Source organism: Plectrocnemia conspersa, unplaced genomic scaffold (genome assembly GCF_051122295.1).
Source record: "Plectrocnemia conspersa isolate PC_06_02 unplaced genomic scaffold, ASM5112229v1 ptg000012l, whole genome shotgun sequence".
NCBI lineage: Eukaryota > Metazoa > Arthropoda > Insecta > Trichoptera > Polycentropodidae > Plectrocnemia > Plectrocnemia conspersa.
The window spans coordinates 18765470-18793461 of record NW_028277176.1 but is presented as its reverse complement, the minus strand read 5'-3'; the positions used below and the strand labels follow the sequence as shown (position 1 = coordinate 18793461).

Below are 27992 nucleotides of genomic sequence, written 5' to 3'. Positions count from 1 at the left end.
TATTATTATATTTTACAATTTAAAATGTTTACCTTTTCATATTGATTCGTAAAAAGAATCCCATATACATAATTAATTCAGATAAAAATGGTCTCACTAATTATGTACCTATCAAGCCAGACGAGACGGTCTAGTTAAAAAAAACAGTCAAAACAAACACAGTTTTCATCTAAATACATAACAATCAATTGCCCATTAATTCGATTCAATTTCACATATCGAATTCCAAAAATTTCACGTTTAACAGCCGCCGAAGAAGATAAGGACAGCGCCGCCGGCGACCTCCGACACCCCGACAATAAAAACCGCCGCGTGGAATTTGTCCAAAAGGCCTCATATCGAAATTGAATTAAGGCAGGCACTGTTTTTTGTCCTCAGAGTCCGAACACGTGAGTCAACCCGATATTGGCCAAGTGGCCCGACGGACGCGAGCAAAGATAACGAACAAGAGTCGTGTCTCCGCCATGTCACTAATGGATACGTACCACTTAAAATTACTTATTGACCGATTTCCTAAAACAATCCAAGGGGAGACTCTTTCAGATTATCTCACATAAGTGTGTGTTTTTTATTGACTCGAAAAAGCAAAAACCTCGCCAAACTCTCAGTAATGCCATTTTATCTCGGTAAAAATGAATCGGCTCAAAACGATGAGATATAGGCATAGGTGCAGAGATTCATAACATTTACGAGAGAAAAGTGATATTTATCTATATTTACAATTATTAATTTCTGTTGATGAAATACCAAAAAAACAGTTCATGTCTGAAAATTAAATGATGGTTTATATAAGTTACTTAGTGAAATTTTTAATTAAAAAACGCTGAAAAAGTATAATGTTACTTTACTAAATTATATTATTATTGTATATACTTTAATAGCTAAGCAATATTATTGTATCACAAAAAGAATGTAATAAAATCATGTGCATAAATTCCTAACATTCTACAACATAACAATAAATAATTAATTCAAATAAAACATGTACCTGACACGACCTATAAATTGTTAACTAGTCGTATTCCATATCAATTTTCTTCATTTATGGAGAACAATATGTACATTAAGTGTATAAAAATACTAAATAGGTTCTGTGATTACGTGTAATAAAATACAAATTGTTTTTCTCGTTATAAAATAATGTAATTAGCTACGAGTTAAGTTATATACTTTATACGTATGATAGGGCTATAAAAACGAGTTACTTATAATTTAAAGTTGCTTTTTAAATTAATCAAAATAATGAAGATGTTACGTTTGAAAGTAGTGTTCATAAGATTATAACCAAATAAAACTGTAAAAATAATTTTTTATTCTAAAAATATAAGATTCTCGATATTTATATTAATTCCATTAGCATAAACCGTTGTAGTCTCATGTTCACATGGTCAACATTTTGTTTATTTTACATTAAGGAAGTGTTGCATCGATCGGAATAAATGATTGTTAATAGGAGCAAGGTCTGAATATAAGGTGGATGAGATTAATCATCAGATGCTATTAAATTTATTCTTGTTTTAACGTCAGACTATGTTATGAATATAGTCTATAAAATAGTATTTATATAACTGAATTTAAAGTATGAAAAAATGTACTAATTACAATTAAGATTGAAAAGCTGCAGTAAGAAAGTTATATAAATTAATAAATCTAGATCAAATTTTATTTTTATTAAATGTGTTTTAAATCAAAATAAATTATTATATAATACATTTAAAAACAACATTTTAAGATGTTGTCTATTTTAAATGCAATTTATTCAGTATAAAAAAATATAAATTAATTAATGACAAGCAATAATTAAAATGTATAAAAAAATATTAATTAAGCATCTCCCCTCTTCCACTTTATACATGATTGTCTAAAGCTATTAAGACCGATGTGTGGCTAATTTCATATGCATTTTTTTACTACACAGCGGCGCCGAAACTAATGTCGTCGATTGAAAATTGCATTCGACTTCCTTTTTTATACAATTTTTTTCGGTCGTTCGTAGTGCACCTGACGTGTTTTCGGACATGCCAGTTCCGGTCTTAATTGTGTTTGTTTTAAACCCGTTTTGTTCCCCGCGATGCAATTACGCTAATCGCTAATTGTTTCTGCAGCAGAGGTAGATAGAGACAGATACCCTTGTTAAATTTTGACAAGGCATTTATTAACGCTCCGTATGAGCATTTGCGAACGGTGGTTCTCAGGATGTTTATTCTGCATGATTTGGCCACTTTAGTCATTGTAACATCAAACATCATGATTTTGACTAGTTTTAATAAATTATGTTATGATGCTATTTTTTACTGACATTGGATGTTTCAAATCAGTGAATAAAATAGTACTTTTAAGAGATATTTTATTGTTTTTATTAATTAGAAGCCAAGTACTAATCTTCCTCTAAGTTAAAAGATAGACCATAACATATGTATTCAAGATCATTTAGTCTGTATTAAATTATCTATTTTAGTTTTGGTGTTCACATTTCTGTGAAGATACTGTCTTTTTAAAATATACAAACAACTGAAGAATTAGTTGCTTTTAATATCAATTAGATCAGTGTTTCTGCAATATTATATAAATTGATTTTAATACTGCGTGTATTTCTGCAGAAAAATGTGTTAAAATTTGAACCATGACATTTTAAAAGAGTTTGATTTTAGTTAGTTTTTACTAACTTTTCCTTTAACTAATTTCATATAGCATACTCAAAAGACTAACTGTAAATTTAAATAATTATGAAAATAGTTTAAACACTTAAGTTAAATTCTATATCAATAGCACTTATAAATATTAATATGTTAATTGAAGAAGTTGTAAAGTTTTATTGTATTCAAAGAATATTATATATAAAATAATAATTATGCAAAAAGCAATTTTCTAAAAATATAATATATTTAGCCACATATATAAGAAGTTGTAGACTGATTCTACCTTCATTTAAATGTTAGCCTTAAACAAATCATTGCTTGTGTTTATATTACAGTTGATTTAAATGCTTTAAAGTTTGTTTACATTTTAATGGCACACTATGTATGTGGCCTGTTTGATCTCGTTGGTGGCGATCTTTCTAGCGAGATTTATAGCCGTCGGATTTATGACCAGATAAACAGCTCGTGTCATTTTAGCCACGCGACACAAGATTACTTTTTATTGTGTGTACACATATGTGAGCACGGGCGAGCTTCGGAAATACCTATCTTGTATATTAGACACCAGTGGCTCTCAATTGTATCCAATTTAGAGGGTTGCGGTTTCAAACACAAAAAAAATCACACCTAAAACAATTTGCCACATTATTAACACCGTTCAATGCTCAACGCAAATTGAGAAGATCTATTTTTGGAAAGTGTATTAAATAACGAAAGTTATCTACCGATATTTACTGGCCACTCTGTATTTGAACTCTGTTTTTAATGTAAATTTGACGAATCGACGTCGGGCTTTTATGACGCGCTTTATATCATTTTTTTCGTCATTTTCTCTCTCGGAGACATTTACGGTCAGCGTTTGATGCTGATAAACACCACTTAGTGGCACGAGCCGTTAAATTAGCATTCGGAGAGTATACTAAATATACATCTACGTATAAACATTTTACGTTGTCATGGTGAAATATCGCCGCAGATTGCCGAGATGGAGTCAGCGTCTTTGTTCTCTTCTCTGGCTGATATCTCTTTCGCGAGGGCGCTTTTAATGCGATGTATCGCAAACAGCAAATTAATTGATTCGACATTAAAAATGTATAGCGAGACTCGGATTTGCATGTCATTTATTTATTTATTTAAAAGCGATAGAATGCGTGGAATTTCCGACCTCACAAGTCCTAGAATATAATGCTACCGCGGTAAGATAAGAAATGGGATTTTAAATTAATTATATGGGCATATTAATATATTTTTTTAATTTGATTATCAAATAGTAGAGATAGTGTTGGAGGTAAGAATATATTTTATATTTTAGATATAACATTGAATTGCGTAAAATCAATTTATTTAAGCATCTATTATTAAAACATTAACTCACTATTTTTTATAAGCAAACTTTGCATATCATATTGGTCTGTCATTATATTGAATTAATAATGGATTAGGTTTATATCACTTTTTAATAGATTAAATCATACATATAATATATCAAATAAATATTCACAATTGGTTGCAAGTTATTGTATTTAAAAAAAATAGTTTTAATTTAATTTATATGTGAAAATTTCAGTTATTTTGCTCATAAATATATGCAGTATGAAAAATTAAATAATACTAGAATACACAACAATACATTTACATTTTTCAATCTCATATTCATATAGAAAAAAATACGTAAAAAAAACAGTATTTCTAAATCAATTTACGACCACAATATGATAATGCAAGGTGTTAAATAACTTTTATAGATATAAAAACAATAAAAATACGCATAATATGATAAAGAGAATAAAAAAACACACTCGTGTTTTATTTATATTTTTAATTTGCAACAGCGTTGAATGCACTTTGAAAACCAGAATGAAATATTAAACAGTTCTGTTGCTTAATGCGATCGTATGTCATATTTGCACGTAGTGTTTTTAAAATATGTTTTTTTACATAAACATAAAATATTGTTTTAAATTAAATTAAATTAAATTGAAACTGACTGCTGTATAAATAGCTATTGTCCTATCTATATCTAGGTAGTGCTTCTCGAGGTCACAAATACAAGGATCACGTGTTATTAGTAGAAAGGTAATGGTTTGGATTACAAATGTAATTATCCGAGGTCACTGAATCTTTGGTGGCATCGATCGTATTAATTTTTCCTCGAAAAGGCACTCGCCTCGAAGGAAAAAGGAGATAGAGGGTAGCGAAGGACATTAGTTGTGTGGCAATATGAAGCTGTCACTCGGTGGTGAGGTGGTGGCCGCGAGCATTAGCGGCTCCGGTTATCAGCGGCCTCCATTAGCGGCAGACGGGCTTTAATGGACCTTATCGGACCTCGGCCGGACCTCGGACTGCCATTGTCTAGCGAGATGCTCTCGATTCATGGCTCAAAATCCGTCTCTTCTGATTCCAATTACGTGCCGAAACATTGCCACTATTGACAATATAATTCTGTGGCTTGATAGAAAAATAATCAATGTATTTTTTTATAGTATAAAATTAAGCTATTTCAGAATGGTATCATTTGAATTTAATAAAAGCTAATACATATCATATGTACTCTACAACCATTTAGTCAAATACATTTTTCATAGAAAAATTATAAAACTGTTTTTTTTTTATACATGGCAAAATGATAAAACATTAATTTAAATTCAAAATAACCTCCTTAAAAAAAATTACAATTTTTAAAAGAACCGTTTATCCAGAAAAAAAAACAATAGAGACAATTCAGTAATTGGTTGTCATATTGATGAATATATTACATAAATTATCTTTTAATTCCAAAATAGAGAAGGTAATAATGTAAACGTAACTTATTTACCTTAAGAATTTCAAAGGTAAAATATCGCTTAGAAATTATATTTAAATTACAAATATGCTACCAATAATATAAAAATCTAGTTCAATCTAGATTCCGAAAAAGCATTCAGTGATCACAGACATACAAATTATTTTATATAATTGAATAAAATAAATGGACGATGAAAATTTATTGATTTTAAAAAGGCGTTTAAAACAATATATATATAATGAGATTGTAGATATATGGATGAAAAGTCAAGTTTATAAATGATTTATAGACTTTAATTAAAAGCAAAAAGTACTTCAAGTAAAGCTGAGGTGATTCATGGAGTGCTATAAGGATCTAAGTTGGATCCTTTATTTTTTGTGTTGAATATAAATTATATAATTTGTTTATTAAATATATATGTGAGAGTGTAAAAGAAGTAGAGAAAGTGCCAAATTATAAATCGGATGTTATTATATAAATGGTTGATTAAAAGCAAATAATTTAAGTGAAAATAAGCTATAAGTAAGAGTGATTATAAGTAAGATATAAAAATGGTAAATAATATTAGGTTGTACAATTGAGTGCTTAGGGGTACACAATAATTATAAAATAAGTTAAAAATTTAAAAAAGAAGAAGATCAAAATATACATTAACTAAATATGAAAAAAAATATAAATAGCATCATTATTTACATTTAAAAAATTGTGGAATACTAATTTATTAATAAGAATGGATGAGATTAAGGATTTACAACTCTTTTAATATAGAGCAAAACGATGATGTAAAATATACATTTATAAATATTGATTTTAATTGTAAATTAATAGAAATGTTAAAATTAAGAATTTATATGGTTTAGTATAAAAAGAGGTACATATAAATATTATAGTATTTTTATTTAAATTTTATAAGGAATTATTAACAGAACATTTAAAAAATTTAAAGAACTTCTCATACACGGTGAATAGTAGTGACGTGACACTTACACATGTCATTCTGAATGGTAATTCTATGTTAACTTTCATAGCAATTTATTGCTCAACTTTCAACTTGAAAGTTGAAAATTGAGCTGAACAGCGACGTGCTCACGACTGATTATGTGCTACTGAAATACATGTAAATGGAACTGCTAAAGAAACTTAGCACCAATAATATCAAATATATCCAAGTACTGAAATGAATGGATTTAATTGTAATTAATAAACAATGAGTTTTGAACACTTTTTAACATGGATTTTTAAATGAGTTCTTCCTGCTTTAAATTCGTGACATTTTTTGTTACATTACATAACTTGCCATAAACGGATAAAAATTTCTACTGTATATTAAAAGCATATAAATGAACAAATATCCCAATTTTCAAGGCCAGTTTAACCCACTGCATCCATAAAAATTCCGCGATTACTGCCTGATATACTCAATTGTATTTTTGTAGCAATACATATTTACAGAGGCGACATTGTTGAACTTATTAAGCATATTTGAGATTGAAATTATTTTTAGATTCGTGATTAAATTTATTTTGTAAAATATTTTTATCAAATACGCAACCAAAGCGACTGGCGGTGTCTCTCAAACAAAAGACCCTCTGCATCACAAACGCAAAAAATAAAATTCGCAAGTTCGACGTGTCAAAAATTACGATTCTCCAACGACAATCGTAAAGCGAGGTGAAATATTAACGCGGGCGTAAAGTGTCCGAGAGAACATCGTGGGTTATGGTGCTCCCCGTCGACAAAGACACACATCGGCTTCGGCCCGAAGCTATTTCGTTCCCGCTTCGCCTTCGGATATCATTATCGTTATGTGTCAAAGCCTTGTGTTTGTTCTTCGGGACTGGACCGGAATATTCTCCTCGTCGAATGTGTGGGTCCGTTAAACGATCGGTATCCGAGCTCAATGATAATAATGCGTGCGAAAATCTGATATGTTCAAGGTGCGATTGAGTTGTTCAGGAAAATTGTATTAGTGTTGGGTAATATTAAAATCCGAAGCATTTGAGACTTTTAACAAAAGAGTCTGCAGTTGAAAAGACGAAAAAAAAGTAACAATAATAGTTTGAAAAAATAGCATGCAGAAATTATACTAACAAAGAATATTTGCCCTCCCCCTTCACCTTTTGGTCTCTCACTTAAGTTTACTTTTACGTATAATCTTGCATATTTTTTTCAATGTTATCATAATAAGGACAGCTGAGGGGAGGGGGAAAAAGGGACAAATTCCCAGGGTCCGTTCACTTTGAGACGCCCAACTCTGAAGAAAATCGTAGTAAGAATATATTTATAAAAAATAATGAATCTGAACTAAATTACAGTTGTTCAAGATACACCTATATACGGATGTATTTTAGGTTTTAGTTCCTTTAACACCTTTTTGTACATATTATACAAGAAATAAAAGGAGCAGAACATTTCCTTCAAAAGCAACTACTTTCTAGGTAGTACTGTCACAATAAACATTATTATTCAAAGGGACAGATTGTATTTTTTTGACGCGGCTCTATTTGTGTTAAAATTTGCTTGCAAATTATTATTGACTGTATTTCGTTTTGAACGTTTAAAAGAAATATTCAACTAATGCAGTAAATTTAGGTATTCAATCTGAAAATTCATATCGGAAGAAGCAAAGAAATAACGATAAATCTACAACAGCATCAGCTGAATTATACAAAATAAATGTTTTTATATATTGTATTATCGATAATTTGCCAACTATATTTAATGCAGCATAATAAATAAATAATACATTTAGTTTCATGTGCTTATTCCTAAAATAAAATCTAGAATTATATTTTCACTAGTCAAGTCCAAATATATTTTCACCAGTAGATATATATTTCTACTAGTGAAAATATAAATTAACTGATGATGCTCTAAAATGTCTAATGCTCTTAAGTCAAGTCCAAAATACAAACTACATTTTCGAATGATTTTGTATTCTAATGGATATTATAACAAAAATGTCAGTTAGTCCTTGTCTTTCTAGTCTTGTGAACAATATATAATATAGCTTTAGTAAGCAAATATCAGGCATATCTAATTAACATTAATTAGCTTCGATTGATGATGTTGTAAAATGAAAAACTTATACCTATAATATTAATCATACAGCTACTTACTAAATAGGATTATATTGCTTTAATAAGGTACACATCAACAAATCAGATTATACCATATTCGGCATCAACAAAGCTCAAGTCGACAAGAATCTGATGGTGTGTGACATAATTCAGACGGAGGAAGGGCCACTGGATATAACGTTTAGATGCACGTGTATTTCGGCTCTGGGAAAAAAGAAGATCAACACACAAAAAAGGGTTATAGTAACAACAGCAGCCACACGAAAGAGGGTCCGAGGGGACACACGACGATCGATTAGGCAAAGTACCTGAGAGGCTGTGGAGGATATCCGAGGGAATTCTTGGAATTGTTCACCGGTCGGGCTGCACGCGTCCAGATCAGATAACGTCGTCGTGGCGACACTTCATTATACAAATCGTTCTATTACTAATTGCATTCTTAGAAGTTGTAAACCATCAATTTTGTGGCGACGATGATGGCACGATGATTGTGAATATTTGATGAAAGAAAAGCAAAAAATTGATCTATCATAATATGGGAAAAAAATTAGCTTGACATGACAAAAAATTTAGGCATTCTCATTTTGTTTTAAATATAAATACATAAATGATTGACAAATTACTGGTATATTAAAAAAAATGTAATTAATAATATTGAACTTTATCAAAAATAACTTAATGAACATAGTTCACATATACAAATTAAGTTGCAAAGAGGTTAAATCATGAACAATTAACTGAATAATATATATATTTTTATAATTATAAGCCAGAGTAATAAATTAAGGCTATAACTAATGTAGTGTACCTAATACTTTAAAATTAACTATCTGTTTTAAAATATGTAAAAATAGAGATTGTAATTTTTGAAAATTAACTAAGCAAAATACTAAGTCTTGTATCGATCATTTAATGTCTTCATTTCAAATTAAAATTTAAGTAAACTTTCATTTTTTTACAAATCTGTGTAATAAAATGAAATTTTACCCAAATTATCTAAAAATATGCTGATTTAAATTGTATCATTAGGATTATTCTCTAAGCTTTTGCTTTAAAATACTATTTTAACATTGCCTGTAATTTACTATAATGTACAGCTAATTTCAAACTCAAATAAATTAGGTTATTGGTTTTGTGTTATATTTATTTTTTATTTTAAATAATACAATTAAAAAAGATATACTAAAATCACTACAAAAAATAATTGGTGATATATAATTAAATTTTTTTTATTAGGAATCATTTTGATATGATTAAATTTAATAAAAATATGTTTAAGTATTTGTTATTATTAACTTTATAATTTATACAATTGATGTGACGCAGCAAAAGCTCTTTGTAAAGTGAGCTTTGGCGTCATGAAATTTGTACAAAGTATTATTGATTTTTTTTTTATTAAAGCAATAAATATCTAAAAATAAATTTTTAATAATATCCAAATCTTGGCAGGGCTAGGTGACAGTTAAGAACTAATAATTTAATAAAATCGTTGTTAAGAAAGAATAAAATAAATAAAAGATTAGAATTCAATGCATAATTTTACACACACACACATAATCAGTAATTCGATGTGTGCGGTTAAAATATGCTTAAAATGTAAGTTGCTTAAAAAATATAATTTTATTAAACACGCATATTTTGTATTATTAAAATTAATCGTCAACACTTTAAATATATTTTTTTTTATAAAAATTGATGAAAAATAATGCTTAATAGATATTTTTTAAGAAAACTGTAATTTTTTTATTTTAGTAATTAGTCTACTCATGTAGTTTATTTTACACTTGTTTTTGTGAAGGAATTATTTGGATATGAATAAATTTATTAAAAATATTTTTTAATTAAAATTAAGTTTTTGTTAACATTAATATAATAATTTTTATCATACGATTGATGTAACGCAGCAAAAGCTCATCTGAAGTAAGCTTTGGCGTCATGAAATTAACAGAAAATATTATTGATTATTTTTTTTAAATTCCCAATTATAATATTTTTCAAATCCCATGTGGAGCCATGTGGCTGAGTACTAATAATTGATTATAATAAAATTGTTATTAAAAAAAAATAAAAAATTATACCTATCTATATCTATAGTATAGATATAATTCAATATATTATTTTACACAAATAAACAAATAATTCAACGTATGTAGCTAAATGTAAAAAAACAATAATATATAAGTAGAACGAAAATCATAATTTTGTAAAAAATGCATATTTAGCATATTTTATAGCAATTTTTATACAGAAAGCTGAAAAAAATCATACTGTAGTCATATTAAGCGTTAAAAATAAAGCTTAAATGAAGCAAATTCATCATAATCAATCATAAAATTGGATTTAAATATTTTGTAAGCGAATAATCTAAAAAATAGATCGTAATATAAAAATACAGATATAAAAAGCGTATAATTTACATCTTTTTGGTGAAAAATTTGTAATATTACAATATTAAAAATATTGTTAAGCACTACAATATTGAAAATGATTTTCCGCCTATAAATAGCACGTTTAATTTCTATGTACAAGCTATATTATTATTTATACGGAAATAATATTTACATACAATATTAAAGTCATCATAAACAATACAAATTTATTATTATTATTCTACTCAAGCTATGATATATTATGAAATTATAATAATAATCACCAATAGTCCATAATGTAGCCTTTTGATCGAGGCGGCTCGGATATTATTATCATACCTAACGCACGTACAATAAATACTATAGCTTTATTAAATACCATTTTTAACGACATTCAAAGTTTCTTCGTAATTATACACACGAATTAAGAGAATCTCATACTTGAATCATAAACGCAACTTTGTTTGACTTGAAGATGAAAAAAAAACACTAGTTAAGAAACGATTGAATATGCATACGATTGTTTTAACGACGTCGCTTAGGAATGTCCTAAAATTAACATAATATTAATTTTGTGAAATATTCTTTCTTTGGAGAGAGAGAGAGAGAGAAAGAAAAAAACTGTTTTCGAGGTAGTAAAAAGGATCAGAAATGGCATCGGGATAGGGTCTCATGAATATATTTCGGTTTATGGCGCCCGCGGCGACCTCACCATCCTCCCGGACTGACACTTCATTGTTTTAATTAACCGGAGCCGGATGATGAATGGCACTTTTTATTACAAAGGCAAATAAATAGTTCATTAAAAAGGTCGTTGTTAATTTCACGTCTGTAACGTTTATAATGATTTATGGCGGGCGGTTTTCCGAGCGATATTTTTACCCCCGGTTAAATGCCGTGCGGTTAATCGATTGTCAAGATTTTGCTTTGCAGTTCTTATTTTTTTAATATGAGATTATTTTTTTTCAAAACGCCTGACTATAAATTAACAACGAATATACATTTTATGATGAATTAAATACATTTTGAAATTAACCTACGTGTCGGTAATGAGTCAATAATTATATATACTCGTAGAGCAAAACCGGCCCTTATCTGCGTTGTGCATAATACAAACTAGTCGTAATTATATTTTAAATATATCTTAAAAATTAACTACAATAATTTTCGTATCTAATACTAATTTATTTTAGTAAAAAAATATTATATGAATATCATACAGTCAAATATGCATTTATATTACAAAATATAAAGGCACAATTAAATATGTATTTATAATGAGGAATATCTTATATATATTATTTAATTTTTTATATATCCTTCCATCAACATATATAGCATTTAGTAAATTTACTGTTGAAAACGACAAAAATTAATTTGTTTTATACTTATAAAGTACTTTTTATAAAATAGTACATATTGTACACTACTTCCAAATTACATTTCATGCTAAATATAATAAATAGCAGCAATTTTATTAAATACTTAATTGCTTAAATAATATACAAATAAACATGATAGTTATGTTTATGGGATAAAATTTAAATACTAATTTAATTTGGGGAAAAAATTAAAAAACGCTTTTACTTAAAAAATGCATTTTTATAAGTAAGTCATTTTATTAAACAATGTATGTATTAATTTTAATATAATATGTATGTATTCATAAAAATATAATTAGTATGGAAGTTCTTCTGATTTAATATGAGATTTTTAGCGTAAGAATAATTGTGAGTCAAATAATTAAAAAGCAATGTCAAACAACCTGTTTTGAAAATTGGTTTTTGACTAATTAGTCTGTAAAATATTTATACTCATTCATTATATTTGTGTATACATATAGTTCAAACTTGTGTAAACGTAAATATTAAATTTATACAAGGTACAATACTATGAACAATATGGTTTATACATACATACATATATGGATAAATAAATAAATATAATTTTATAAGCACGTAAAAAATAATTTAAGCATTATAAGACTATTAAATTATTGTCACTCTATATCTGTATGTCTCCTTTTCATAAAAGCAACACAGAGTTTACAAAAAGCTATACAGAAAATCATTATTTTAAAATAAAAAGCAATAAATTTGCTTTATGAATTTAAATAATTAGCCACCCAGGTATAATCATTATATATATAGTTAATTAAACATACTTGAAACATTCACAATTAATCTTGAAAATTTAAATTTGTATTTTAAACTCTAATGATTCTTTCCATAACAAAAAATGAACACACATACATATTTAAAGTACTATAACAAAATATATTTAAAATCAAATTTATATTTATTTATTTATGCATTTGTTTTTTAATCATTCTAGTATTGGTTTAGTAGGGTTAGGTTCAACATTTTTAAAGTATCCTACCTTGCGAAATCGCGACGAGCCGTCTTCGATCACACACTTTAACGCGTTTTCGCGTTTTATTTATCGATAAATCGAACGAACAGTCTGTTAATTATCACTTTTTGGAAGTGCTGGTTATGGAGGTTTGACGTGACGGAGTGCAACTCACGGCGGTACAAGAGCAACTGAGCTGCCGGAGCCAATTGCGCTCGTTGGCTGCCGGCTAGTGCGGCCCACAGACACGCCTTTTCCACAGCTCCGCCCATCACCACCATTCCGATTCGTTAATGCAGACAGCGGCTCTCAACTGTCAGAGCTTCCAGCAGCAGCTTCCATTACATGTAAGATCCACTAAAGCGCCCTTACGTAGAAAAAATATTTTCTATTTTTTTTACGATGGAAAAAAATAATTCATAATAAATTTTCGCTACGCGGTTCTAAAAAATCATTGAAATTAATGTAACAATTTGTCAAAATAAAATCTGACTGCGATGAATATGTTAATTAAGCATTTTTATTTAGTACTTAAAATTTAAATTGAAATTTAGTTTTTTTGGAATTTGAATAGTATATGATGTGATTGTATAAGAATAATATTTTATATAATTCATAATTTAACGATATTAAAAAACTTATTCTTATAGCCGCCACATAATCAGAAGTTAGGAACCGCTAGCTTACTAGCAAATTAACTTCAACTAAGTATTTTTTAAATAAGGACCCAGTGCCTTTCCCGAGAGTTCCCAGGTATAAAGGATTTTTATAATATGGTTAAAAAATAAAGCTCTTCCTATTTTTATTATTTTGGTTACATTATGACTGATTTTTTAATATTAAAAATGTACTTTGTGGTAATCTTTATAGACATTTAATTTTAGCAGCAAAACGGGCAACAATTTACAGTCGCAAACGATTTCCTTAATGTAAATTTTACGATCAAAGATTATTATCTGATTTTAAATGGACTACTACTTCTGCAACTTCAGGTCTTTTATAACATATTTGTCATTAAAAATCTCTCGAAATGTATATATATATATATTATATATACAGCACTTGTAGTTTCCCCTTTACAAAATATGTTTACTGGGCACTTCCTTATTGCCAAATATTTTTAATGCTGCCAGATCTGTGATAGAGATTTTTCTTTATAGCCTAAAAATAAAATAAAGTTATTCAAAGCCAAAATATCACAGGGAAACGCAACTAACAAAATTGAGGACGGATAATGAATGACACTGAATTTAAATTATCTCTCCACATTAAAAATTATTAAATAGTTTAAAGTTATGTTGCTGAGGTAATCAAGTAAAGGACCAATTGCGGTTTGGATGGTTTTTGACTTGGAAAATGTTTTTTTTAATGCCCCATTGTGTCAACAATATTTCAAACAGAAATTAGCTGCTAAATATTTTAAATTTATTTATGAATTAAAATAAAAAATCCTGGGTATCGAGATATCAAAGAATTCGGAAATATTTTCAAGGAAAGAGTCGGAAAATAAATAATATTGCAACGTATTACTTTTTCAATTATCTTCTATAAATATAATATTATATGAGAACATGGATTTTTAGGAGATTTTTTAAGGATAGTGTTTTGATTTTTAATACGATGTATTACGATGAATCTTTATTATTTAAATATTGTTTGTATTTTTGACTGGTGATAATTTAAATCCATAAGATTGGGAATAGCTAAGATAATTTAATCTGAGTAATATAAAATCTCACAGGTAATATAAAAAATGAAAAACCTACGATTTTCAACTAAATAATGCTTTTTAATTACATACTATTGCAATCTATGTGTTCTTAAAAATAATATGAATATAAGGTATCCAGATTTTATTGGTATAATAGTTTGAGAAAAATATTTTTTACTATTAATAGTTCGCCTCTTGATAAACCACTTAGATGTTACATATTTAATATTTGACAAATATTATACATAATTTATTCAATATGTGTTGGATGACAAAACTTTTTGAGATTTATGGCAATAAATACCATAAATATAGCACTAATTAGAAATATAGTTAAATATTATCCCTATCTTTACTATTTTTTTTATAATAAATTAAACAAATTTCTTAGATACATTAATTTAATTAAACAGTCCTAAAACAATAATATATTATATTTCATCATAAATTATAAATTGTGAAAATAAAATACCAGATTATTAAATTTTGATTCTTATATTTGCACTTGCCTGTGATCATGTGTATTTAAAAAGCTTAAAAATAAAAAATAATATATTTTCTAATAAAAAAAACTACAGAATAGATTAATGTGATAAAAATGTTACTTTTTAAATAATTTAATGCCTTATTTCAATAATAACACTGTATAAGCTTAATGATAAAAAACTAGATTATACTCATATACATATAGCTAATATTAGTTATTTTTGTCGGTTAAATTTATTATCATCTTAATGATAATTTTTATTAAATTATGTAAAAATATTAGCAGTTGTTCACTAAATATTAATAACTGTTAAAAGGTTCAATACGCCTGTCGTTTGATTATGCATGAGTATAAAAATAATCACGATTCTTTATTGAAATTTTATTTTTTATCTATACACGTTATTAACTCAATTATTTAACCATAAACGAATCAGTTCAAGGTTTGAGATGTGATTTTATTGAATTTTAATAAAAAAACATTTTATTATGATGTGCGGAACATAATATAGGACTCACAGAGTGTAGGACGTAAAATTTTAATTAAAACGTAAAGTATCGACCGTCATTGGATAGAGCGACGTCTTTATTATTAACTAACTTTCATGGACTTGCAATAAATATTGCACAAGATACTTAAAATATAATGTGTTTTTAGTATTTTCATAAAATACAAGAATTACGTGTCCAGCAGATATTGAAGGTTTAATAAAAAAAAATGTGAGTCGGAAAAACTTTATTGGCATTAATAACCGTGCAAAAAAGTAAGCAATTTGTAATAGATTTGATACCTCCAAAATATGAGCGATAATCAAATTTAACAACGGCATAAAAACGTTATATTACATCCAATATTTGTATTATTATATGGCTAATATCGTTAGCTCTTTCCGAGTTGCGCACGGAGACACGCAAAACGATATATCTTTCGATATCAACTTTAGCTTTCGACGACCACTTAGCCGCCGACGATTACCTTTTATGTCGACTAATCAAAGTTTGGTGATGTATGAATGAAAAAATAAATAAATAAATTACATTACGCATACAAATATGGAGTTGAAAAAATAGGTATTATATCTATAAGGTATAGTTAATCATCGATTAATTTATATACCCGTGTATGACATGCGTGTTTGGGCCTACCTGTGCCGTAAACTAATAAAGTATAGCGCCACACAGCTTCGTTATAGATACATTTTTTATAGTATCCTTTTTCTACCTTTGTCCTCTTGTACGCAAATACTACGCTTCTTTTCTAAGCCTCACAGAATGTCTTGTTTGTATTATGTTATATATTTATAATATGAAAAAAATCTATTATGAACAATTTTACACGCGGATGCACATAATTAAAACCATTATAAACGAGAATTAACTCATACACGGGGGCGTTGCTACCACCTTTATAAGACCTTACTATTTTATCTGGTGAGAAAATTGAATCAAGTCAGGTATATTATGATGTAATAGTAAATAAATATTTAATTAAAATAATTCAATACACACGCACATAAAATTGATTTTTAAAGCTCTGAAATTCAGCTAGTTAGAATATATAGTATAGTATATGTATAAATTTTATAAAAGTATGATAATGTCGTAGCAATATTCCAAAAGAGACTACTAGCAAAATAATATAATATCGATTCGTTTTTATTTCATTTTTATGTTAATATTTAACAAACAGTAGCAATACTTTTAAATCAATATTATTGAAAGACTCTATATTTGAAAAATAAGCAATTGCTTTTGTATTAATAATATTAATATTATTATAGAAAAGCAAATTATTTAAAATATTTTTTAATTAAATAATTTTATTTGATTTAGATAGTTTATTAAACAGTATTATAGTTTTCCATGCACAACAGAAATTCGTTAAATTTTTAAATCCTCCTTCAAAAATCAAATATAAAACTGATTTAAAGTTAACTGAAAGTTAAATCGTTAGTCAAGTAGTAGTATTTAGTAGCAGTAAATAAGCAAATCTATAGATAGCTATAGACATTAATTTATTTGTACTACAATATATTTACACATTATGTATTTTTTATATTTTTAATACGTACTTATAGTACAATTTATATTCTCTATGAACTGAAGTAGCTTATTGTTAGATATTTTTTATTACCTAATATTTACGATCTAGTAGTTTGATTTTAATTAATCATCACGATATTCATCCGGGGGGTAAGGAAAATCTAGATAAGCATTATCTTTGATGATCGATCGTATTTATATTTATATGATAATCAGTAATTCCGATCTTTCAAACACGATAAAAATTGAAAAACATTAAGGTCCATATGAGATTCGAACCCAGGTCTTTCAGGTCAATAGTCAGCGACTTTACCACTCGTTTATTATGCTGTATAAGTCAATAATAATATGGATTCGCATTTCAAGTGTACACATAGTTATAAATTAAATCATATTAATTTTGCCCTAATACAAAAGAGGTAATAATTCGTGAAAAGGGACCCGGTATTTTTAAAATCTTTATTATTTTATATAAAAACATACAAAATAAAGTAATCAATAATATAAAATAACTAATAAATTATTTTTTTATTAAGAAAAAATATTTTTTTTTTAAAAAAAATATATTTTATTTAAGAAAAATTATATTTTTTTAATAAAAAAATTATATTTTTTTAAGAATAAGGAATATATTGAACGAATGAAATATGGATACAAGGTGTAACAAAATAGCGTTATGGCTATGAGGGTTTCAATTATCTGCACAATGTATTTTGGAGTCATTCTAACAACCATTTCAAACAAATAAAAATAAATATCAACTCGTCTCGAAAGTAAGGCTAAACAATTGTTAATATAGTACAGATCACATATTAGCACATCCGTCCCAAGATATGTTAATTACTCGTAATCACTTATAATCATCGTAAAATTAATATTATGTGTAAAAAGGATACGCGATAGACTATTGTTATTTTAGCCATTTGTCAACGATCGCCAAAAGTTGTAATTTGGAAGTTTTAAGGCGTAAATATATTTTGTGGGTGTGTCTAAAAAGCGATACAATAACCTCACCAACATCCTCATCAGCGATTCAGCAAAGATGTCTCAAACCAGCTATATAAAATATGTGCCACTTGGTCATAGGAGGAAAAAAGGTGCAGAAACGCTCCAAAAAAGTCACATTAAAAGACATCATCGGATCATTTAGAATCATTACAATATATCACAGCCGACGATAATTCAACTCGACACTCCAGCGAAGACTCCAATTTTCAAGACCAGCTATTTTATTTCCACCAGTTGATAGCGGCAGATACATTTCCATATACAATATATGGTAATTAATATATGCTTATAAAAATAAGCATATATTAATTACTATAATAAAAAAAATTTTATCTTTCACTTTATGTAATATAAATGACACCATGGATTATTAATTTAAAATATATTTATTTTAAAACTTAATATCATTGGGAAGCTTAAGTAATATGGTTTATTTTATAAAGTAAACATTTTAATTCCACACAGTTTCTACTTAAAATTCATACTAATTTGAACAGTATTGAATGAATCTTTTAATATTTATAAAAAAATATGATTAAATATTCTTACTGTATTTTAAATATAATATTAAAAAATAATAATTTATAGATTGTACTGATCAATTATTTATTTATGTATGTATATATAATACATATGTATATAATGTAGTGTATGTAATAGGTATAAATATCAATATCATTAAAAAGTTAATTTGCTTTTATGTTGCGATAAATTAAAATTACACAAAAAAACTTGCAAATAATTATTACTAGACGAACTTGCCAATTCTACTAGGGATGTTGGGTAAATAATTGGAATTGGGTTCGAAGCAGTATTTTTTTCGACTGTGGCAAACTCATTTGTACGAGGCTCGGTGACGATGCAAGTTTCTTTGTTTCGCCGGCCGCTGTCGCCCCACAAATTTAATTAACATACCAAACCACAAACAACCACGTACTATAACAACAACCGCTACCGAGGTTTAAAACGCCACTGTCAAATTACACAATACTTGTAAACGCAGACATGATTGGTAACACTGTCGCGGACAAGGTCCCATATTTGGCACGCGCTGATCTTTCAATTTTAGTATCAAAATCACACCCAGTGAAGTAGTTTAATGATATTCACTAATTTGGGATTATTCTTTTTTATAAAGGATGATATATAAATGATATAATGTATCATTTACTCAATTATTAAATAATTGAAATAGTACAAAAATTTAATGGCATAACTATATACATGGCGTAAAAGGAGATTTAATTTTAATATTTTTTTTTAAGAAAACTGTGGCGAATACAAATATTTACTTTAATTTAGGTATATATCAAATTCATGTTTATAAGTAAAATTTACAAAATTACTATTACGAGTAAAATAGCAAAAAATATACACTACTTGGTTATATTGAGAGATGTCTACATTGTTTTGAAATAATATTTTTTTATTAAAAAATATAAACATTTTATTCAATTAAAATATAGTTTATAGTAGTTATTGGGAAACTTATCCATTTAATGTCACTTGTTTATTAGCAAATATTTTTATTCTAAATATGAAATTGTTTTCTCGACATTTTTTCATGAAAAATCACAGCTTAAAGTATATTACACAATAATTTTGCGATAGATGACAAAATTGATTTATCAGTATTTATTACAGTTATTTATTTTTATAAATATTATTCTCACGATAGTGACTCTAATACGTATGATTATATTATAGTACAAATTAAGTTTAATAATTATCAATTGGAAAAATATTAGAGATTTAATTATTTTTTTAGCAAGTACAATACAGTAATTTGCATGGTTTCAATCCTATGTTTAACAACAATTCTTAATTGTTGTCCGCTTGCTAATTAAACATATTTCAATTAGAGATATAATTATTAAGTATATATTTTACGATAATAATAATATTATATATACTACATCAAATCCAATATAGCAATTTACGATGTAATGATCGTGAAAATTTCCCCTTAATTTATTGAGTGCACGTCGAAAAATGTTGCTTTGTAACACGAGCATAAATAAGTCGGACATTAATTAGTTTTGTGCCGATGACGATAACAAAAGCTTCATTATAATCGACCGCCGTAATTAACTTCTGTTATTGATAAATAGATAGTTGGAAGCTCGCAGTTGCGTTTGCTGATCGAACATCGACTTTTGCAAGTCATCGGAACCCTCAGATATGGATAGATATTTTTTTGTTGTTGGAAGAAATTTATTTGCGATTGTACATTCACTAAAAATTATTCATTGATATTGCTGAGTAAATTATTATAAATATTACATAATATATTTAGGAACAAATGTCAATGCAGGATATCAAACATTTAAATTTGTATACTTAATTACTTGTGTCACTCTATAATAATATATAATTTATAGTCATAAATTATAATGCGAATATATGAATAATATTTTTTTTTCATATACTACGTTGGTGTGAATAAGAATGATTATAAATAGTATATAGGTACATGATCCCTTAATAATATTAGTGTAGCATTTTAATGAGTACAGCAACTGCTTAAGGTTGATATATTATATTTTATTATATATTAATTTTAAGTAATTAAAATAAGTTTTTATGTATTTTTATGTAGTGTCAACAATTTAAATGTGTGTGGTACATCATTTAATAATACTTTAGTGCCCATTACTATAGTATTATGGTTTAAAAATAACACATCGATATAAAGTGATTTAGTTAAGGGTCTTATATTTTTTATAATAAGGAAATCAGTAACAAAACATATGGTAAGATAAACTTAAAATTTGGAAATACCCTTTCATAGAAAGTTTGTGGTCGAAAAAGCAAGAAAAAGAGTAAGTTCGCTGCCAAGATGAACAGACATAAAATAATTGTAAATGTCTAGTTTTTGGAGTATTCAAATAATTAGATAATACGTTTTACTACATTCAATCAAGTGCTTCATGGTATTGAAAAATTAGTAAATAAATTTTAATGTAAGATTTTCGAATTGATAATAAAATCTAATCTAGAAAATTCTTAATTCTAAAAAATCATTACGATACTTAGAAGAAAATACAATGAATTATTTTTCAGGAATATGTTTTGATTCTGATGAAAAATAAATTATAAAATTCAAGAGCTTATTAAGTATACCTTAATTTGTCTTGATGTAGGAGAAAATGATAAATATATATATTCTAAAAATATTTTTGAATTTTTAACTGGGAGTTTAAGGAAATTGCTACTAAGGTACTAAATCGTTAATAAGCTATGATCATGTTTGTTGAAGTTTTAATTATAATATATAACAGCTATGTTAGAAGAGCTTTAAAAAATACAACGAATACTAATGAATCGTATTAAATGTTTGTAAGCTTTTTGAATGATGGCGAGCGATCCATATTTTTTGCATTTTGCGATAAATGGTAAACCTTACAATATATTTTAATTATTATGAACATAATAAAATATGTAAATAGATATTTGATTATTTATAATTGTTTTTATTACTTTAATAAGTATATGAAAGGATTGTGAAATTTGCTACATACCGATTACTTAGAATATATTTGCCAATTAATGAGTTGGAAATTAATTTTGAAATTAAGGAAATGTTTTTTCATAGTGGATGAAACATTGGGAAAAAGGAGACGTTGTGTGTTAGCAGTTTTGTTCAAATCACTTTTTATATATTAGGAATTATAAAATATAATTTCATTGATTTAATTATATACTATTTTAGATCCTGGAAATGCCATCACTTCAAACCATTGTAGATACACTATAAACACATATTTCTTATGTTAGTAAAACATGTTTTTTTTCTTATTAAAACATTAAATATTTTGGTTGGATATAACATATTTTGCTGGGTACACAAAATCATTTGAGAAAGCAATATGAAGGTATTAAAAGTTCGTAATGAATTTATAACCTTAATAAAATGCTATTTATGCATTATTTTTAAAAAATGATAAAAACTAAATGTTTAATTTTATTAGTGACAAACTAATATGTTTCTTGTTGAAAGTCGTGGTTTATATTTGAAAAATATTTAGGTACTTATCAAAAGTACAAATAAAGAAAACATAAGTCTGTAAGTAAGATTTGTGTTAAGTTTATTTATATATTGGATAGATTAGAAAATACTGTAAGTATAATATTTTGCAATAATTTGTAATAAGTCTTTCTAAACTCGAGTAGCATAAGCTCGTACATATGTATGTATGTATATATGCTCCAAAAATATCAAAAATCTTTTAGCGAAGAACTGATGCTGACAATTTTTAATCAAACAATGATGAAGTATTTATGAAATATTCCAGACCACTTACATAGTGCAGTTTTGAAGCAAATGAAAAATAATCCAGAATAATAAATTACTTAAGAGCATTTATTTTTCCTTCTCATATTAAGCATTTACATGAAAAGCGTAAACACAAAATCGATTCCAGAGAATTCACTATCAAAGGGAGAATATCTAACTATAATAATTAGAGATATCAAAAAATATTATTTCACGAAATCTAGTGAAAATGTATTCTATCAGTTAAGCCTAATTATTTTTTCAATAGTTTTAATTAAATCTTATCAATACCAAATAATGATTTATGTTGCATATTTTAATTAACAATTTAATTATATTAGAAAAAGTATTTTAACTCTTCCGTAGCATATGCTAAAGCCACAAATTTGGTTTTGTGAGGTTTCATTGAGGTTTTATGAAATTAATTTGTATCAAATGCGCCACCACCGTTCGCGGGCAATAATTTCCAAGTGACAACGCTTGCTCACCCCACAAAAAAGCGCAATTAGGCAGCAATAATTAAAAACGTATTAAAATTTCATAGAATAAATTTCTGAGAATGGTCTCTATTGTCTCCGCGTGTAATGATATAAAAACGCAGATTACCAACGGAGATACCGAGACCGGAATCACTATTAATGATACTATCATTTGGATATATTATATATTGCATTTATATTTTTTTCGACGTTGTTGTTTACTTTCACAATCGTTATTGTTTAGAGCTTTCCGCTTTGGCGACCATTTCGAGACTTCTAAAGCTCGAGCCGACATAATGAAAGAGTCGCTCTATATAATTATTTTAATAAGTGTCTTTATACTATGTCTCATTATGAAATGTGATACGCTGATATGTTACAGTGCCAATTTTGAAACATGAATTCATATTATAATATACATACATCTAGTTAATTAAAAATTCTTGCACACAATTTATACAAACCATTACATAAATTGAAGCAATGTAATGCTTTATATTATTTACAGTGTTTTGGTACTATCTATATTCCAATCAATCGAAAATTGGTTTTAAGATTGTTGCCATGGTGCTTTTAATATTTAATAAATTAAAATATTATAAATTTCAACGATTTTAAAAACGAGACCTACAACTTATTTTACCGTTGTGGTTAAAACAGTTTAAAGTACTATTTCTTTAATTATATGAATTACATTTTTTAAGCATATAGTAATGCTGATATAATATAAAACTATGATATTTCCTAAGAATTACAAATGCTGATAGATAAGGGAGAATGTCAGAAGTAAAAATATTTACCACTCCTATTTTCATATACTCTATGTAGGCGTAATATAATATACTGTGAAAAATTTTTTTTCTCTTGAGGAGGAAATCTTAATATATAAAACTTTTAAAAATATATAAAATTGTGAAAAATCTATAAAACTCAACAAGTAGAACTTAAATGTCAGTATGACATATTAAAATGGGTATTAGTTGGAAAATTAATTAAAATAATTATCATCTGATTTTTTATATTCAAAAGACTTGCTGCTATTGCGATCCTATACCCTAAAATATTTAAAAAACATTAGATTGCTTTGTATTTTTTTCTGTGGGTTTATTGACACGATAAGATCAAAATTTCGGAACTCGGCGACAATGCGTCGTTGCTACGAATCAGTTCATGAACACCCGGTAGCAATTAAAATTAGATTTGGTGATCACCCCGTTCCGATTCTGGCTCCTCTATCATAATTGTCGTTTTTATATTAGGCATTATTATTATTTCGTTGTGAGCGCGTTTCTTTTTTTTTGATTTTCTCTCCGGAATTAGAATTAAATTAGACTTGAAAACTATTAAAGTTGTCACTCACAGAATTAAGCGTATAATTTGTGGGAGAGGCGACCTTTGTTTAATAATTATAAGAAGATTGCTTCGCCTGCCAATTTCGAATGTACAATTTGAATTTAATTGTTCGAAAAAACTCATTTTTACGAGACAACCGTTCGGAATGAGTTGAAATTGCCGCCGTGTATCATTATGTGCCTCTTTGCCTTTTAGTGACTGCGAATTATTATTCTCTCGGTTATATGATGTATTTTTGTATATAAGAAATATAATTTAATATGATCATTTACATACATTTCCGAATCTACATGAACATAACAGAATCAGAAATAATCCGAAGAGTCCTTTATTTTTTGGTGGTATTTTGATAATCAATCCAAGTATATTATTATTACTAATCAAAAATTTATAACAAAGGGACTGTAACTTTTAAATCATAGATAAACATAACTAGAAGTATTAAATATTGTAAGGGTTTTATTTGTTATTTATATTATTATTAAAAATAAGAGATTAATGTGATCTTTTTATGATTATAATATTATGCCCTAGATTTTTGATATTTAAGAGAAAAATTCTTTTTAAGTTACCAATAATTTCAATTTTAGATTTAATTATTACAAGTTTTTGAATTTTTAAATTAAATATCTTTTAAGACAATTGTTGGGCGCACTTAAATGAAAGCTATAACCATAGAAAATATAAAATCAGCTTTTAAAAATTCATTTATATGACACTCTGTATATAAAAGAGCTATCTAAAATTGTTATAAATTATTATAAATAATAAAATAATATACAGGAATAATATTTATTATAAAAATTGGATTACACCAATTGAAAGATGATTTACTTTGTAATTGCAGCAGTTACAAATTAAGCTTGCTAAGAAATGGATACAGAGATATTAATCCAAATATAACCGTAATACATATATAAAATAACAATTATGTCACAAAAATATTTTGTACGTACATATATAAACAATCATACAAAATTCGCATTAATTGCGAAATCCGTCACACAAAGCTGGTTCCAGTGTCATTTTTTGACTAATTAAAACTAACGATCCTGCCATATTTTTGCTATAAAGCAAATGAGATTAATAAAGGAAAAGTACCCGTCGTAAAAAGCACATATCTTATATTAAAATACGATTCTTTCAGTTAAGAAAATGATTAAGTTTATGTTTGAATAATTTAAAAAATAAAATTAAACAAAACACAACCTAATTATTTTAGTTAAGGAACGGCGGTGAAAAAGAATAATACAAAAGGTCGTAAAAGTGGAGCATAATTATGATAGCAAGGACGATGTGTATCCTGTGTTTGTAAACCGCAATTAGCAAGGACAGAAAGGGCCGACTTCCGCTTTGTGTAAACGGCAGCAATAATTGGATTGATCGTAATGTGACCTCAAAATTAGGTGTCAAAGGGACTGCAAAAAAGACCCCACAGACAAATCGCAAGGACCGTAATCATGAACCGGATTTTGCGTGACAGTTTTTTTTATATTTTGTTTGGATTGGAAAAATTATAAATATTTATGATAGCTTCGTAATAAAAATAATTCACTACCATAATACGTATTGCTTTGTAAATACGTAATATTAGGTTGAAACTAATTTTCACTAATATTTATATTTATGTGTACATACAGATATAATAATTAATATAAATACACGTTTTAAAATTATTTAAATGATATGTTTATGAGCTAATGAATTTAAGTAAAACATCTTCATTATTATATTATATTATATTATAAATTAAATATTGTAAAAATGAAATTCAATAAAATTAAGTAATTAATCAAATAATAAACATATACATGTATTAAGAGCAAAACAAATTTTGAAGACCTTTGTTAAAATAGTTTATTTTATTAATGGTCTTAAAGGAAAAATTACATAAAATATTATTAGCACAAAAATCAATAATTGTGAATTGGAAATTGTAATTTCCACTTTTTTCAAGCTTAACCAATATGCCATTAGTGAGATTAAGTATCATTGATATCATATTATTTTGTTTTAGTTCTATATTATTATATCACTTTTATGTGACTCTGACCTTGTTCAACCAGGCTTTCATCCTGAGCAATATACACGCAGACTATTAAGAGCCATAAATATTATTTGTAATACTTTTAATTTATTAACATTAAACGCGTGATGAACTTCTTTAGAAAAATTTTGGACGGTTCACAAAATAGAGAATTTTGTACAAGTTTCTGAATAATCTTTCACTCAGTCGCTCCCTATATATTGTACTTGGTCTGTAATATTTCTCATCAAGGGAATCGAGCACTCAAGTCTTAAATATGACTGAAAAGTTGAAGGCAACATGTTTCTACAGTATCTTTCTATCAAACACAACCAGTTAATGAAAAATCTTAAAAGGTTATAATATATATGAAGGTAGTAGAGGCATATAAAATCATTATTTTAAATTTAAAAAGCATTAGTATGTATAGCTAAAAATCAGTTATATATAAAAGTAGGGACACTTAGAAAGAAGCAAATAATTTTGCAAGAGATTTTATGTTGAATTTTTGGCTCAAGTGACGCGGACAAAAAGCATGTTGCTAGTCCGCTAAAGGATGCTGACAATAATTGTAGTTATTTATTTTAATATATAGAAATGGTTCCCAATTTTATTTTGAAAGGCTGCCAATTTAGTCTCGCTTTTCCTCTAAAACATATTTTTGATTTTATTTTCAGGGCTTTTGATATTTTCTGATCTTTGAAAATGCACAAAAATCACACATATTCATAATATATACGTTTTCAATCACTTTCGGATTTTTTTGTTGGAATAACAACAACCGTTCCACTGTCACTAACATTGTGTCTTTTATCAAAAGAGTAACAAAATATTTTGAAGTGTGACTACAAGAAGACGTTGTATATATCGATTTTGAAAAAGGTTTTGATAAAGTTTGTCATGTGTTAATAGTAAAAAATATTGTTGCACCTCGATATCTTTATATGTCGCTAAGCATTTTTCAAGATATATGTGTGCAGATAATTGTAGGTCTTGTCTACATTTGTCAGTCATAAAGAATAGTATAATAGTAAATCCATAATAAATTAAAAGTCTGCAATTAGATAGACACAAAATGGCTTCTTTATATATTAATACTGATCTAATGATAAACAATTTTGGTCGTATAAAATAATAATATTTCATGTATGTATTATATATTTTTTGGACTTTTCTAAAACGTACTCTTTTATAATTGATACTATTGAAAATACATTTAGTTAACATGTATTTTAGACAATTTAAATACTTAAGTTTTATTGATACTTATTATTTAAAATATTTTAAACTCTGTTAAAAAATGCATGCCCCGAATTTAATGACCTAAACCTTACGGATACATGTCTGCATTCCAATCGATCATTTTCTATGTCAACATTGTAAAT

At 26.9% G+C, this 27992-nt stretch overlaps 1 protein-coding gene across 2 annotated transcripts in view; it reads right to left on the bottom strand.

Moving 5' to 3' along the window:
- The window catches only part of LOC148228485 (homeobox protein aristaless-like), a 102040-nt gene that overhangs the window by 41574 nt on the left and 32474 nt on the right, over positions 1-27992 (bottom strand). The window contains exon 1 of one of the 2 annotated variants that reach the window (XM_088198981.1): positions 13253-13393. The exons of the other annotated variant lie outside the window; for it this stretch is intronic. The gene's annotated coding sequence lies outside the window, so the exon portion shown is untranslated. Of the gene's footprint in view, positions 1-13252; positions 13394-27992 lie in introns of those variants that run through there. 2 annotated transcript variants of the gene reach the window in all.